Source organism: Pleurodeles waltl, chromosome 5 (assembly GCF_031143425.1).
Source record: "Pleurodeles waltl isolate 20211129_DDA chromosome 5, aPleWal1.hap1.20221129, whole genome shotgun sequence".
NCBI lineage: Eukaryota > Metazoa > Chordata > Amphibia > Caudata > Salamandridae > Pleurodeles > Pleurodeles waltl.
The window spans coordinates 932101538-932119513 of record NC_090444.1 but is presented as its reverse complement, the minus strand read 5'-3'; positions in this window follow the sequence as shown (position 1 = coordinate 932119513).

Genomic DNA, 17976 nt, shown 5'->3' with positions numbered 1-17976 from the left:
CACATTAGAAAAACACGAGCATCTAAACCGTGAGACAAGGCAACTAGGCCGAAGCCTCCACTAAAGTTATGCTAAGTTAAAACATTTCAAACAAACAAATCATGGCACACGTTTACGGTTATGTCAGATTAGTACAATTCTAATACATCACGTTATATAAAGCACGCTTATAAATGTTGGCGAACTACTCTGAGGGCACATTTGTCCCCGTACAATCTTTATTAGTTCGGTTAAAGTCACACTTGATTATTGCAGCACTACATTTATGCGCTAATAAATGTAAAACCTTCATTTCTGCGTCATCAGTACCACTTCCAACGCGAGTGCCACCATCATACCAGAGATATGCTTTCTTAATTAAGTGATAATACTCTCCTTCTTTAGAAACCATTATGAACTACAAAGATGGACGATTTAAGGAGCTATGGATGTGGGTCTAACATAGGCTATATTTAACTCACCTTCAAGGCTCCGTTCTGCAAATGGTACTAGTTTAAGAGTGCAACTTCAGTGAAGGCGTCAAAGCCCGGGTCCAGCATATGCCGCAGGAAGCAATACCAGAAACGGCTCAGGCAGAAAAATACCGCATACATATATGAGCAGGCCCTGGACCTCTCTCTAATGGGACTTTTCCAATCTGCTGTAAATCTTTTCAGATGAGTGACAATAAAAAAATCTGTCGGCAGCCGGACTAATTTGATCCATCACTGCAATGGAGGATTTACCGTGCACAAAAATAATCTTCTTTCGAGGAAGCGCAAGCAAGCCATCATGGTGATGGATAGGACCCTTAATATGCCTGGGTTTCCATTTCTCCGATTCTGTTGCTCGGTTAATGGTAGAAAAGAGTGCTATTCATTGCTGCTCTGCAAGGCCGAGGTGCTTGGAGAACTGTCAATGTTCTATAACGTTTTGGTGATTTCCTTTTGTAGGTTGCCGTGCTAGAATTTGTTTGTTTTCGTTTTAGAACGTGCGCTCCCCATCTCGTTTTTTTCATAGTTGTTTTTTGTAATCGGGTTCTTACGCATTTGGGCATTAAGACTCCGAGCGTAAAACTATGGGACTGACACCTGGTGCGATGAGACTTTCATTTGTCTGTTCAAGTTTGACAAACTGAGTGCCATTAAAAGGGTAATTGCAACATTTATAGGTTACTATGCTTAGATTTGGCAAAACGATGGTATTTAGTCCTACCTAAAAGCAAGTTTCTAGTGTTATGTTTTCATGGACCTTGGATGATGAACTGATCTGATTCGCTACGAACGTCTTTCTCAAGATTTCCTGAGTTACATTATTATTTCCTGGCGATAAAAACCTGGCAACAAGCAAACACTCCACTGGAGAACCACTATGGAGATGCAACAGAGTGACAACTTTAAATGTATGATAAATAGTACTGTCAAGGAATTGTACTGCCTGAGTGTAGGTAGGTCTCTTCCTTTAAGACAATGTCTGTAAGTTCAGTGAGGGACTGGAGCAAGGCAATGACATCTTCCACCCACTCTTTTCATAAACTGGATCAGTTGCTCCCTTTGAATGACCGTGAAGATATCATTGTGAGTACCAAGTGCTATGTGGTCAGTCACGTGTGTACAGCAGGTGACAAAGGTCATTACCCTGCTACATCAATTAAATATTGCCAATCCCTCATAACTAACACCAATTGATGGATGAACTTGCTTAGAACCATTCGAGTTTTGAATGTGCCAGATTCCCAGTCCACCTGGGAGTTATTTACACTCTTCTACAAATCCGTCTACAAGCTACTGGGACTGAGTATCTCTTCGATTGAAAGCAAAGGATATGCCCCTTCTAGTCCCACAAGAATAAAGACCCAGGCTGATGTTGTGGGTCATCCTCCATAGAGAAGAATGATGCATGCTCCTCAAAAGTTATGCTGTTCTTTGCTTTATCATTTATACCAAAAAAAGGCAAAGGACTACCTCAAAACCCAAACAGAAGTCAACAGAGAAGAGGGGCTAATTACCCATCCATGTTAACCACCAGCAGAAAGGAAGGCCCATTAAAACTACCCTAATGCTTGTTGCAGCAGATATGCTCATATGAAAATATGCTAATGATTTGTGTATACATACTAACGAGAAGAACGATATTAAAACCAAATAAATGAAACTAACGTGTAATGTGCAAAATGTGCCCACGGGGAGTCGTCACCATCTGTGTTAACAGTACTAAATAATGTGAAATGTTTTAAAGTTTTTGTATTAATATGTCATAATTAACAATATAATCTATGTTTTGTAATGCCATATGTTCTTAGCTTAACCAGAGGCCTAGTCAGTGCTGGGTCTTGCTTGCTTAACATGGAGACGTGATGAGCTGCCGCAGACTGAAAATGGAGAAAGGAACTGTATAGAGTTCAACGATTAGCTCTGCTAGAGAAATCTGCAAACTCACCAGTGGACAGGAGACGATCGGAACAAATTGATACAATTATGTGTAGAGTAGGCTAAATGTACTTTACAAGGACTTGAACAATGGAGCTGCAGACTAAGAGCTGGGAGCAACAATTTTGTTACCGGAAGAGCCAGATGATGTCCTCATCGATTAAAGGACCAATCATGTTAATGGAACTTGATTCTCAAAATAACGTGGACAAGTGGTAAACAAAATTTATAGGTTAGAGTCATAACCCCTGTTAAGGTTGACCAATGGGCAAATTGTGGGACGGACTGAAAGACCCTAATAAAAAGTCATGACATGAAGGAAAAAATCAGAACGGAGAGGCAAAAGTCAATGACGTCAGGAGACGCTGCCCAAAGTGCTGAAACTTGGGCTTGGTTCCGTGAGCCTGAGTCTTGCTGATGACTGATGACCTGGAGACAAAGACTGACTCGTTGCTGATCTATCTTGGATAGGTAGCTATAACCTGACTGACTAATGAATGCTTTTTCTTTCTAGGTACCAACTGCGCTGTTTTAAAAATGATTTTCTCTTTAGTTAGATTTTTCCAAATTATTGATTTTTGACAAAATTGCTTTTCGCATGAAGACCTACATGCTGATGCTAATTTGAGATAGGTAGGCTGACGAGGGTATTTAAGGGTGACTTTGACTAAGACTGGTCGACTCATATTGCTGAATTATTCAATGTTCATGAATCGCTATGCTTGATTAATGTTGGTTGCAGATTAATAAAAGTTCTGATAATTCATTGCTCATGTTGTTAATAAAGTTTGGTAATTATGGTTCCGTTGAATAAAGGATTTTGATTAGAATTGCAACTAATAGGGAATAAAACTACTAACTTCCATATGAGTGATGGTGGTTATTTTTGATTAGAATAGTTCATGATAATTAGAGTTGATTGGATTGAAATAATGTGAATGTCTTTTACTCACTATACTTAACTAGGATACCCTATGCGATCCAAAAGATTCATCGACCTATACGCGCCCCATAAGGACAAGGCGGGCTAGCAGTTTTTGGTAGCAGCTTGATTGTTAGTTTCCTTAGGAAACTAGTTAAGTGGTGAGTAAAAAGTTATGGTGGTATTTTGAAATTGAGTATAGTTGTGTAGATTTTATGAGGTTGAATTTTGTTTTTTCTGAAATGACAATGGTAGCAAAGATGATGTTCCCTTCAGCCCAGAAATGACTTTCCCAGATCCTGGATCCCGTGAGTAAGGTTGGGTATGTTCCCGACGTATTTGAGATAGTATGAGTGGTAGAATTGCGCTTGCCTGGGCTTAAGCAGACAGCAGGTGAATTATGATGTATGTGAGGTAAAGAGTAGGGAGTTTGCGTACTCCAGTTTAGAGTTAGTAGGAGTGTGCGTACTCCTAAATGGTATGCGAGTAGGGAAGTCGTCGAAATTCATATGTGTGTGTAGCGCTTGTGCTAAAATATTGTCCACATGGTTGTTGATGATGTACGGACCCTATGTGATCTAAGACTACGGAGTATATTGACAAGTGTAGGAGACACTTGGGTATATGTTGTAATCTGTCTGGTTTAATAGGTTGATCGGGCGTGGTCAACAAGTCTGAGTGAATGTATGTTGAGTAAAAGGAGCTTCGACTAAAATTTGGAAAGTCCTATGTGCACCAGGACGGACCCAAAGATCAGTTGAGAGTAAAGTTTGCGGGTCTGAGAAAGAAGAATAGCTAAGGTCCCAGAGAGTGCCTTTTAGTGAAAATCTGTAAGGTCTCTGAAGCGATTGTGTCCTTTCCTGTAGTAAACCAGTGGATTTGTTTTAGTTATTATTTGATGGAGATGCTCGTAATATATTTGCATTAGTTGAATGAATTTGAGCAGAGGGAGGCAAAGCGGCAAGACTTTGTCAGCCGCTGTGTGTTAGTGTGACGTCAGTTTGTGCCGCGCTGGGATAGGTCGGTTACTGAGAAGAGCCGCAACCGGATTGGCAGCCGTCCGTGAGAGGCAATTGGTTGAGCGAACGGGTGAAAGGAATCTTGGGAGTAAAAGTAATTTCATTTATTGAATTAAAATACATAACACAGACAAAATGAAGTTTTTAAGGCATTTAGGAGTGAGGTGCAGGGTGAATCATACATTAAGGCTTCAGTAGGGGAACCAACCCCCCCCCCCCCCCGGACAGAAAAGGGCATAGCTTCTTGTCTTTGGCTAAAGCAATGGAGAGCATTGACTAAGAATCAAGGAACCTTGGCATTTCCAGAGCATGGACCGTTTAATTTAAGGGTTCTGGATCAATTACGATTATCATTGTATGACATGAGACCGTTACCGAGACCATCACAGTTTGAAGCCTTGGCAGTTTGAGAGCTAGTGGCGAGACAGCACCATGAGCTGAAAACTAATAGAAGGATAAAGAAGATAGAGAAGTCACTAGCCGAAGCTAGGTGGAATTGGGAACAAAAAAGATGGCGAAAGGCAACCATGAAGGAGATTAAGATGTTCCCTGCAATCACAGAAGGTGATGATTCAGAAAAAGGAGATGATAACAAGGAAAGGGGCAGTGAGGAAAGAAAGAAAGAAAGAAAGAAAAAAAGTCCTATGTAGATGATGATGATTCTGATGTTGAGGATTACATTACGCAGTTGCTGAGAGACAGACTTCCACCTATGACGACTTATGCAGGGGATCCAGGGAACATTGCTAAAGCCCCTCCTGCTACTCCTGGGACATCCCAGGGAGCCAAGGGTGCTCTACAAACAGAAGGAGGACAGATACCAGGGGCAGTGCAGAGTACACCAGCTACAGGAATGAGAGCGGAAGCTCAAGTGTGGGTGCCTGCACCCTCTGTACTAGGAATTTACCCGAATGTACCCACTCTTGAGACTGTTTCAAATATTGTGGTGCCGAGGGAGCAGGTGCATCCGCAACCAATGCTAGTTCAGACTGACTCAACTACAATGTTACTGCCACCAGCACAGATACAGAATATGCCAAGGCCTAATCAGTTAACAGGGACATCAGTGGATCTCGCACCAGTTATGAATCAGGCAATGGGGATACCACTTACACAAAGTGCAGGTTCCAGTGCAGCTCCAGATGCAATATCACTACCGATTACTGTTGGTCCAGCGGTACCCTTATATGCTCAGAAGAAATTAGAGGCAGGGGGACAAATTTGAGATATCACAGAACTTGGGGAGAAGGGGAACGGGAGACTTAGTACAGTCGACTTCATCATCAAGTACTTGTCCGAGTGAGCTTAAATCTCCTGTGAGATTTAGTGCTCTTGTGGCACTACCAGATGCAAATCAGAGTATGAGACTTTTGACACCACAATCTGTAGGGACAGAGATGCAACAGCTGCCTGCGACTAATGCGAGTAACATTTCATTACAAGGGTTAACAGCACAGCAGTTAACTAGTTGGCTGGATAGGTTAAATTCTTCGCAAGGTGCCTCAAAGGGGGAAGAGCAACTGAATCGAGTAGGACTAAATATTGAGGCAAATGAATTAGTTGAGGGAAAAATGGGATTAAATAGGTTGGAATCCTATACTGAGGAAGAGTTAAGATATTTGTGTCTGAGGATTACAAAGGAAGTTGGGAAAATACAACATTAAACTAGCGGAAGTAGCAGAGAAGCATGGCACTGATCTTAAGTCAACAAAACATTTGAGACAAAGCTACAGATTAGATTTTGAGGCAAAAGATTTCGAACACATAACGTCGGCAGGAATGAAAGCCCATCTAAGAGACTTACTGCAGAGTGCGCAAATTTGGAGAGCACTAGAGAATTGGGAAGGCAGATGGGTAAAAAGGAAAGATAAATGAAAACGAGACTCAGAAAGGGAAACAGAGGGGGTAGAGGAAGGAGAAGCAGTCAAAATGCTACAGTTGAGGGAAATTCCAGGAGGGCAATTTGTTCATGTTCCTTGGCATCGAAGTGATATATTGTCTTTTACCAATGATTATCCTAAATTGAGAGAGAAGCCAGTTGAATGGTACCAACAAACAGAGAGGTTTGTGACACTTTCCAAATGTTTGTGGGAAGATCTGAACACCTTAATTGAGATAGTGGTGCCAGCCGACTTATGGGTCAAATGTAAATGAGCAGTAGACTGGCCAACAAGTGAACCTGAGAGGCATAAGATTACAGGTGCACCATCACCTGAGGTAGTGAAAAATTACTATTAGGCGATTGAGTTTCTGAAAACTAGGATTTCTCTGAAAAACATTGATTGGCAGAGGATTGACAGGACAGTTCAGGAAACCAAGGAGTCAATACACACCTATTATGAAAGATTGTTAAAAGCTTTTAAGGAATACAGTGGTGAGGAAGCAGTCGAGCCAAAAGACATGTTGCATTTTGTGTTCAGATTTGTTGAAGGGTTAAGACCTGAAGGACAGATGATTAAGAATCATTTGATTTGTTGCCAGGCAAAGCCGATTGATGAGGTGTTGCAGTATGCAAAAAATTGTAATGATGAGATTGAATTAAAGCAAAAGAAATCGAAGGAAAAGGCAATGGTGATGCAGATTAAAGCAGCACAATCAGGAGTGCAAGGAGCTTTAGTACCGCTGATGCCACCACAACAGAGAGCTATCGCTTTTTAGCCACAAGTGAGGGGTAGAGGACGTGGTATGGATGTGATGCGTGGTCCGGATCTGAATACAGTGGTTGTTCAGAATGACATGCAGGGCATGAAAAGGATGTTGCCATGTCACCTGTGCAGAAACGTGGGACACTGGACGCGGGAATGCCCATTGATGGTACAGGAAGGAATAATTCAGCAAGGTGATGTCAGTACGGTCCAGACAGTAAGAGTCCCTAGAGTGAGGGGCCAAGTTTTGAATATTCAAACCCGAGGTCAAAACGTTTTGCCTGTACAACAGATGCAGGTGCGTTGAGCGCACTTTATTTCCTTAGCACCAGTACAGCAGCAGAATCCTATGGTGCCTAGACAGCAAATGCATATACCCCAAGCCCCTGATGGAGCAGCAACAGGTTATGCTTACTCAACAGGTCAATGGTCAGAGATCAGATGACAGTAACAATACAGTACACCAAATCCTAGTTCACAGTGAGGATGAAATAAACGATGAATGGATGAGTGATAGTTCAGATGAAGGAGCCTGTATACTTGCTGCGACTCTAGAGGTAGATCAGAGAGGGCCATTTGTGAAAGGAAAGGTAATGGGACATAAAGTGCCATTCTTAGTCGGCACTGGAGCTACACGCTCTACAGTAAGGAGTGTAGAAGTACCAGATTTACCTCTTTCTGGAAGAACAGTGCAAGTTGTGGGAGTGGAGAATAGGCATTTAACGAATCCTATCACAGAACCAGTACAAATTGAAATTGGAAACTATACAGGACTGCATAGATTTGTGGTGTGCGACTCAAGTCCTGTATCCTTGTTAGGCAGAGATTTATTGTGCAAGACCAAATGCTCCATAAATTGTACAGATGCAGGAATAGAAGTTCAGACAAATAGTGACGATGAGGAAGAGCAGGCATCAACTATGGTTCTTATTGACGCGTTTGAAGAGTATCCTTTGATTGAGATTTTTCCCATGTTTGCTTTGATGGAGTTGCATGCAGGTTTACAGGAAACAGTAAAAGAGAAAGTTTGGGATTTGACAGGGAAAGAAGTGGGTTTGATCAAGGGAGTGGAGCCAATTAAAATCACCTTGAAGCCGAATGTTGAGTTCCCAAAACTTCCACAAAATAACATGCCACAGGATGTGTTGATGAAGGTGGCACAAATAATTGGGGATTTCCTGAAACAGGGTGTTCTAAAAGAAGTGTTGAGCAGTCCATGTAATTCACCAATAATGGGACTGAAAAAGCCTTGTGGAAAAGTGTGAATCGTGCAGGATTTGCGAAAAGTGAATGACATGGTGGTTAAGTGTTGTCCGATTGTGCCCAATCCAGCAGTGATACTGGTTCAGATTCCATGCGAGGCGGAGTGGTTCACAGTAGTCAATCTGTCACAATGTTTTCTTTTCAGTAACACTTCATGAGGATAGTCAGTTTCTTTTCAGTTTCAAATTCCTAGATAAAGTCTACAGCTGGTGCAGGCTTCCACAAGGGTATATGGAGTCACCGTCCTTGTTTAACCAGATTCTGAAAAAGAATTTGGAGTCATTGGATTCACCTTGCCAAACAACTCTTGTGCAGTACATTGATGACTTATTGATTGTGTCCAGAACAAGAGAAGAGAGTAAACATGATTCGATTGTCCTAATTAATCATTTGGGGGTCACAAAGTCTCACCTGCAAAACTGCAGTACTGTCAAAAGTCTGTCAAATATTCGGGCCACCAGATTGAAAAAGGGTAGAGGAGAATTTCCAGAGAAAGGATTACAATGATTTTGCAGAGATGTCCACCGACTTCCCAAAAAGATGTGTGCATGTTCCTGGGAATGATAGGATACTGTAGACAATGGATTCCAAATTTTGCTTAGATTGCCAAGCCCTTGCAACAGTTGAATCATAAGGGAGTTACAGATCCCATTACTCTAGATGAAGATCAGATGAGGGCTTTCACTGAATTGAGAGAGAGTTTGTACAGAGTTCTAGCGTTGGGAATGCCTGATTATACAAAGCCTTTCACATTGTTTTGTCATGAACGTGATGCTTGTTCTTTGTCTGTCTTGACATAGGTCCATGGAGGTGCTTATCGCCCAGTAGCCTATTTTTCAGCTACCTTGGACCCAGTTGCAGTAGCTTTACCAGGTTGTCTGCGAGCAGTAGCTGCAGTTGGTCAAAGTCTTTCCCAATGGGAAGGGGTAGTCATGGGATACCCAGTGATGGTAATGGTGCCACATTCAGTTGAAATTTTGCTGACAAGAACAAAAACCCAGCATTTGATGGCGGCTCGACTGACAAGGTATGAGACGAGCATACTGGGAGCTCCAAATGTCACTTTGAAAAGATGTACAGTGTTGAATCCAGCAACATTACTGCCAAGTGATACTGTTGAAGTTGAAAAAGAGGAAGGCATGGAGCATGATTGTCTTGAAGTTACAGATCTCTGTACAAAGCCTAGACCTGATATTAGAGACACTCGACTGGAAGAAAATGATGAAATTGTTTTTGTTGATGGACCTTAGATGCCTTAGGTATGGGACAGGCACATTGAGAGCAGGGTGTGCTGTGTGTACAATTACAGGAACATTAGAAGCATCTTGGCTTCCTAGTGTATATTCAAAACAAGTGGCAGAATTGGAGGCTCTCACTAGGGCATGTTATGTTTCTACCAGGCTGTGAGTGGCAATATACACAGATAGCCAGTATGGATTTGGAATTGTTCATGATTTTGGTCAATTGTGGTCACAAAGAGGGTTCATGACCTCCAGTGGAACCCCAGTACGAACTGGTGACAAGATGAAAGAGTTATTATATGCAAAACAGTTGCCTGAAGAAATTGCTGTGGTAAAATGCAGTGCTCACCAGAAAACACCAGACTACATTCCCTTGGGAAATGGGTATGCGGATCAGGTAGCAAGATTTTGTGCCCTGAACTGAATATCGTTCAAGGATAAATGGGAACTAATGCAAGAAGAAGGTACCCGTTGTGCAAATTTTGCTTTAAAAGTAACTGACACTCTGGAGGAATTGAAAATATTGCAAGAAAATGCAGACAAGGGAGAGAAAAAGATGTGGATCAAGCTGAAATGTGTACAAAGACCAGATGAGATCTGGTACCTGAGGAGGGCCAAATGGTGTTACTGAATTGTCTGTTATCTCAGATGGCTCGGTACTACCATTGGCAGGCACACATTGGAAGGGATGCCATGATTAGATTGTTCAAGGTTGATTGGTTCAATCCGAAATTTAGACAAGCAGCTGAGGCAGTGTGTCATAGATGTGTAATCTGTCAGCAATTAAACGTGGGAAAAGGGACAGTGGTAAATCTGAGCCACATTGGAAGAGCAGGAGGACCATTCAGCAGAATGCAATTGGATTTCATTGAAATGCTTGCATGTGGTGGATTGAAGTACGTGTTGGTGATAGTATGTGTGTTTAGTCATTGGATTGAAGCATGCCCCACACGTAGGAATGATAATCTCACAGTTGCAAAGCTATTGCTTAGAGAACTAATACCAAGGTTCGGATTCCCGATCTCTTTAGAATCAAATAGGGGAACGCACTTCAATAACGAAGTGATCAAACTCTTCTGAGCAGCACTAAACATTGAAAAGAAGCTACATTGCAGCTATCGTCCAGAAGCATCAGGATTGGTAGAACAAATGAATGGTACTCTGAAATCAAGAATTGCTAAAATGTGCGCAGCCACAAATCTGAAATGGCCAGATGCATTGCCCTTAGTATTAATTTCGATGAGAAATGTACCTGACAGGAAAACAGGACTGTCCCCACACGGGATTCTTATGGGAAGAGCAATGAGACTGCCAGCAATACCAGCCAGCACTCTTGTCAATATAACAGATGATATGGTGTTAGACTACTGCAAGGGTCTGGCTGATGTTGTTCGATCTTTTTCTCAGCAGGTACAAGCCGTTACCCTTCCACCCATCCATGACCCAGGTCACAACTTTAGAGCCGGAGACTGGGTCGTGATCAAAAAGCATGTGCGGAAAACCTGCCTAGAGCCACGTTGGAGAGGTCCATATCAGGTCAACCACTACAGCTGTGAAATGTGCAGGGTTGCACAATTGGATACATGCAAGCCATACGAAAAAGGTGGTGAGTCCCCAGGATTGTGAAGAAGTGTTGCTGAGAACATCAGCAGCAGCGAAGAGAGTAATTCTGCCTGAACCGGAATGAGTTGAGCCGGAGGTGGACCCAGAGCTGACGGAAGAAGGATCAATCACCCCAGTAAGAGACGAGGGTGTGGAAATCAAGAAGCAGAACGCGTAGACAATGCAGAAAAAACATTAAGAGATCCATGCACAGGAGAAGTACTAATGCAAACAAGGGGGACTGAAAAGCAAGGAGACTCAGTGCCAGAGCCTAAGGGAGAAAGAGTTGAGGCAGGTCAAAGCAAAGGTGATCTGACTCCTCCTGAACCCCTTGCAGGTCCATCAAGAGAAGGCATACCAGACAAGGTGAAGGAGAAAAGTCCTATCTTGAAGAGATTGTTGACAGAAGGTGTAAGAAAAAGGGATAATTGGCCTGAATCTCAAATGGGCAAGAAGAAGGACTTGGTGATAAACGAAACAATAGAGGAAGAACAAGACACCACAAAGAAAGATGAACTGATTGGTGAGTGATGGAGAACTAACAGGGGAAAGGAGGTGAAAAGAAAGAGAGAGGCAAGTCGGAAATATGCAGGACCAAAGTGGGCATACGTCACAACAAGTGATTGGCAAAATGAGTTTATGTCCTTCTGTTTTGACAGAGACGTTCCAAATCAGTACTTTGATGCAACTTGAAAGAAAGAAACCACAGACTGTGTTGTTGAATAAAGAAAAAGATTGAGGTTACTGATTTACTGGAAAATACATTAATAGCCTGATATGACAATCAAACATTGAAAATGGCCAGCTGCTAACCGATTTTGACAAAGGAAGAGGGGTCCTGTTGAGTGAAGTTAAAAGTGTGAAGAAAGAAGAATATTTTTGATTTTTTTTTTTGATTTTCGATTTTTCTTTGTGTTGCATATTAGTTAGGAGTTGAAAACTCTGCTTTCTGATTCTTTACAGATCATGGCTAATTTAGATAATAACCCAAGACATATTAGGTATTGTAGATATTTGAGTTAAGGTCTGGCGGTTGTGTGTGGAATATTATTTGTAATAATGATTGTGGGTATGTTGATTCATGAGATGAAATAAATGAGGGATACATCTGTGCTTGAAACTACTACACTAACAGCTAGAGAAAGGTTTAAATTAGATGAGCAATATTTGCATGATTATACTAACGCGAGGGGTGAGTTGACTTCTAACGTCTTTTTTGTCTATTGAGTGAGTATGTGGAAACGATGGATGGAAAAGATTGTCTTGTGTGTACGCAAATACCTTAATCTGTAGAAGAAGGGGTTACTTATCATAGTCTACATATGACCTATGGTATAACATGTAGTCTGTTACCAACACGTTTCTATAATATTATGATTTAGTATTTTCCTTTGTTCCTATAATTAGATATTTGAGTAAGATAGCTAAGGATCACAATATAGTATTGGTTAGAGGATTCTTCGAGCCTACACTAACATTTGGCACTGCTTATGCGCATTGTAACAATTTGACTTGCTTATTAACTCTCATGGAAAAGAGCTTTATAGGGAATACTGATGATAGGAGAAAAGCATTAAAAAAAACTAGAAAAAGGATTAGAGAAAAGGATAAATGATTATGCTTACACTGCTAATCAAACACAAGAAAAATTAGCTTAAGAAGCATTACATATAGGGAAGCTATGTATGTATAGGCCAAATTCACACACTGACACTTTCTTTGTGGGAACGAGTGAATGTAGGCATGTGTTTTTGTTTCCGAGTAAATGGACGTTCATGTTGAATGGTGCTGACCCTGTGATTCCTGGGATTTATTATATTTGTGGACTCAATGCTTATTACCGTCTCCCTAAGGATTGGTATGGGAAATGTTATTTGGGAATAGTATTCCCTAAGATCTATCAAATAGATGATTTGAAAAAGATACCGAAAATGACTGAGCTACACCGAATAAGACAGAAAAGAGAAACAGCCTCTGCAATAGTAGGGGATATTTTGGAGCAGTAATTCCTTCAGTAGGAGTTCTATTGAATGCAAACAAGATAAAAAATTATCCACTATGGCAGATAATATGTTGACTGCAGATAGAGCTATGACGCTTCAAAACAGGTTTGCTTTAGACATAATACTGGTGAAAGACAGAGGAGTCTGCAAAATGATTAACGAGAAGCACTGTTGTTCTCATATTCCTGCAAATGAGAAAAGAACTGCTTACTAACTGAACTAATGCGAGTAAGGATTTAAAAGAGTTGAAAGAACCAGGAGTTTGGGAAAAAGTGGAAAAGGGATTTGTGACACTAGGAAATTGGTTCAGTCAAATTTGGGGTGGAATATTGTGGAAAACCGTTCAAGGAATATTAATTGTGATCTCTATTATATTAGGATTATGAGGGGCGTGCAAATTATGGCACAAAATTCAATTAAAAAGAGCTAAGAATAAACAGAGGAGAAAAGAACAGCCCAGAAGAAGAATCTATAGGGAAGATAGAAGCAGAAAAGATCACAATGTAACTGAAAGTAACTTGTAATGCTTGGAGAGAAAGGTATGATGACATATTTAGTCATCAGAGGAGGGACTGTTGCAGCAGATATGCTAATATGAAAATATGCTAATGATTTTTGTATACATACTAATGAGAAGAACAATATTAAAAACTAATAAATGAAACTAATGTGTAATGTGCAAAATGTGCCCACGGGGAGTGGTCACCATCTTTGTTAACAGTACTAAATAATGTGAAATGTTTTAAAGTTTTTGTATTAATATATCATAATTAACTATATAATCCATGTTTTGTAATGCCATGTTTTCTTAGCTTAACCAGAGGCCTAGTCAGCGCTGGGCCTTGCCTGCTTAACATGGAGACGCGATGTGCTGCCGCAGATTGAAACTGGAGAAAGGGACCTTGAAATGTACAGAGTTCAACGATGAGCTTTGCTAGAGAAATCTGCAAACTCACCAGCGGACAGGAGACGATCAGAACAAATTGATACAATTATGTGTAGAGTAGGCTAAATGTACTTTCCCAGGACTTGAACAATGGAGCTACAGACTAAGAGCTGGGAGCAACAATTTTGTTACCTGAAGAGCCGGATGATGTCCTCATTGATTAAAGGACCAATCATGTTAATGGAACTTGATTCTCAAAATAACGTAGACAAGTGGTAAACAAAATTTATAGGTTAGAGTCATAACCCCTGATAAGGTTGACCAATGGGCAAATTGTGGGATGGACTGAGAGACCCTAATGAAAAGACATGACATGAAGGAAAAAATCAGAACAGAGAGGCGAAAGTCGATGACGTCAGGAGATGCTGTCCGAAGTACTGAAACTTGGGCTTGGTTCAGTGAGCCTGAGTCTTGCTGAAGACTGATGACCTGGAGACGAAGACTGACTCGTTGCTGATCTATCTTGGAAAGGTAGCTATAACCTGACTGACTAATGAATGCTTTTTCTTTCTAGGTACCAACTGCGCTGTTTTAAAAATGATTTTCTCTTTAGTTAGATTTTTCCAAATTATTGATTTTTGACTAAATTGTTTTTCGCATGAAGACCCACATGCCGGCTGCTAATTTGAGATAGGTAGGCTGACGAGGGTAATTAAGGGTGACTTTGACTAAGACTGGTCAACTCATATTGCTGAATTATTCAATGGTCATGAATCGCTATGCTTGATTAATGTTGGTTGCAGATTAATAAAAGTTCTGATAATTCATTGCTCATGTTGTTAATAAAGTTTGGTAATTATGGTTCAGCTGAATAAAGTATTTTGATTAGAATTGTAACTAATAGGGAATAAAACTACTAACTTCCATATGAGTGAGGATGGTTATTTTTGATTAGAATAGTTCATGATAATTAGAGTTAATTGGATTGAATTCATGTAAGTGTCTTTTACTAACTATACTTAACCAGGATACCCTATGCGATCCAATAGCGCTAAAAGGTTACTTGAAGATGCGCTAGACCAGGGTAAATCCAAAGTCCAGTTTGGCTGTGATGGAGGGCAGACTGGCTAAAGGGCCCTTGCAGGACCAGCGTGAAAAAGTACCATTTATGGAGGGTCTCGTCGAGGAGGCGATGCAAAGATAATGCTTTAGTTCTGAGATGCACAGTCCGGGGATGTGTCATCAGGCCACACAGTCGTTGAAGCGGTGTCCTTGAAGTGTGGTGTCGAACCCCTGGCAATGAAGGCAATGTGTTGTCATAGAGGTATGCTACAAAGGCGATGTACCGGAGCTGGTTGTGATGTATCGATCCTGAGCCATGCAGTCAGTGATGCAGAATCCTCAACCTCAGCTGCAGCAGTGATGTATCCGCATCAAGGTAGGATGCGCCAGTTCGGATAGGCCCTACAGGGTTGATGCATCAGTTTTTGCAGAAAAGCAGGTGCAGAGCCCCATTCCAGGCAAAGGACTGGATCGGCAGCTCTTGGCAGGACAGGACTCACTGTTGGCAGAGTCCAGCAGCTGAAGCAGAGTCGGAGGAAGTCTTTGATGGCCCTGAGACCTCAGAATAGGAGGCAAGCTAGCACTCCCCTGGAGTCACTCAGTTCATTAGAGGATGTAAAGAGACAAGTCCAGTCCTTGTCATCTCCAGGCAAGAAGCAGAAGGCCAATACAGCAAAATAGTTCAGTAGAGTGGCAGTCCCTCCTGGCAGTACAGCAGTCATTCTTCCTGACAGGATTGCCTCAGATCCAGACGTGTACTAATTTGGTGGGGTTTGAGGTCTAGTATATATACCCAGGTGAGCCTTTGAAGTGGGAGAGACTTCAAAGAGAGGCATTTGAAGTGTACACAGTCCCTATCCTTCCTTTCCTGGCTCCAGACACTGTACGGGGGTTATGTACCTCTTTGTGTGGGTACAGGCACAGACCCATTCAGGTGTAAGTGTCATCTCCTTCCTCCCATCTAGCCTAGGAAGGCCCATCAACCTGGTGATGTGCCATCCTGATGTAAATGTCACACCCCAGCTTCCTTTGTTTGTGACTGTCTCAAGGAATGCCAAAGCCCAGCTGTCATCTACATTTGACCTGTATTTAGAAACAGACAGAGGCACAGAATGGTTAAAGTCTAAAAGTGGCATTGTCAGACTTATAATTTAAAACCCGACTTCTCCAAAAGTTATGATTTTATGTTGTGAGTCCAGAGACACCAAACTCCAAATTACAACCTTTTCCCAATTTGAAGTTACACTTAAAGGCCGCTTCAAGGTAACCCCATTGTTAACCAATGGGAGAGATAGACCTTGCAGTAGTGAAAAACAAATGTAATAGTTTTTCACTACCAGGACATTTTAAATTTAAAAGTACATGTCCAACTTTAATACACTGCTCCCTGCCTTTGGGGCTAACTAGAGCCTACCTTCAGGGTGACACATATAATAAAAAGGAAAGTTTGGCCTGGAAATTGGGTACACTTGCCAGCTCAAAATGACAGTTTAAAAGTGCACACTCAGGCTCTGCAGTGGCAGGGCTGAAATATATTTAAGGGGCTACTGCAGTTGGCGGCACAATCAGTGCTAGGCCCATGAGCAGTATTTAATTTGCATGCCCTGGGCACAAATGGTGCACTTTGCTAGGGACTTTCAAGTAAATTAAATATGCTAATTGTGGATAAGCCAATGTCACCATGTTATTGAGTACAGGGCAACTGCACTTTAGCACTAGATAGCAGTGGTAAAGTGCACATAATCATAAAGCCAGCAAAAATTAAGTCAGGAAAACAGGAGGTCAGAAGTAAAAAATGTAGGGGAAACCACACCAAAGATATCAGGTCCAACAGTAAGTAATCTTAAGGCCCTCTATTTGACTCATTCAAACACCTGCTAATAAAATACATCACTAGACAAATGACGTACATTTGTTTTGGAATCATATTCCACACAAAATAACATTTCACCCTTAGCAGAGGATATTTACAGTCTTTTGCAAGACAGTCTCAAATTTTGAGCATCAATCAGGATTTATAAACTGTGGCAAATCACCTGTGAGGGTCTCAAGGCCCTGGAGATGCTGGCTGCTTCATGATACTCTGTTCTTTCGAACAGCCAGGTCTTGAGTCCTCTCCTGAATTCCTGGAGCAATGATGCAGTCCTAAGGTACAGGGGGAGGTGGTTCTAGGCTTTGACTGCCAGATGTGGGAGGAAGCATCCTTGCTGCTGGCTCAGCAGACATGGGGGTTTCTGTGAGGAAGAGGGGGTGGATCACAGGTTTCTGGTCATTTGGTGGAAGGCCATTAATTTGTTGAAGCGTTATGGTCCTTCATTGTGCACAGCTTTGTATGCATTGGTCAACATCTTGAACTGGCATCTCTTATGGATTGGGAGTCAATGTAGCTTCTTGAGATGTGGAATGATGTGGGTCCATCTGGGGGGGCTTATGATTAGTCTTACTACTGAGTTTTGTATTGTCTGTAGTCTCTTCAGGAGGTGTGTGGTGATTCCTTCATAGAGACTGTCTAGCATACTCTAGCATGCTGGTGACGAGGGCCTGAGTGACGGCCCTTCTGGTGCTGATTGGGAGCCACCTGATGGGTCAACCAACCACTTTGAAAGCTCAAGCCTGAATTTTCCTGTGTTAGTCCTGTCAGCGTTAGGGTGGTCTTCCCCCCAAACATTTTGCCTGCTTGTCTCGTATGCTTTCTGCTTCTTTTTTGTGGATTTCTGACTCTGAGTTCTTTACCACTCTGAGCCAGTGCTACAGTGCATGTGCTTCTCACACAAAACAAGGTTTGATTAATGTTCCCACGACTGGCACATTTAATTTACCAGTAAGACCCTAGTACAGTGTATCACGTCATGTATAGTACCTATGGAAATGTAAACTTTTAGAAAGTTGACTGACAAAGTGAGAGGGGTTGGGCCACTCTAATGT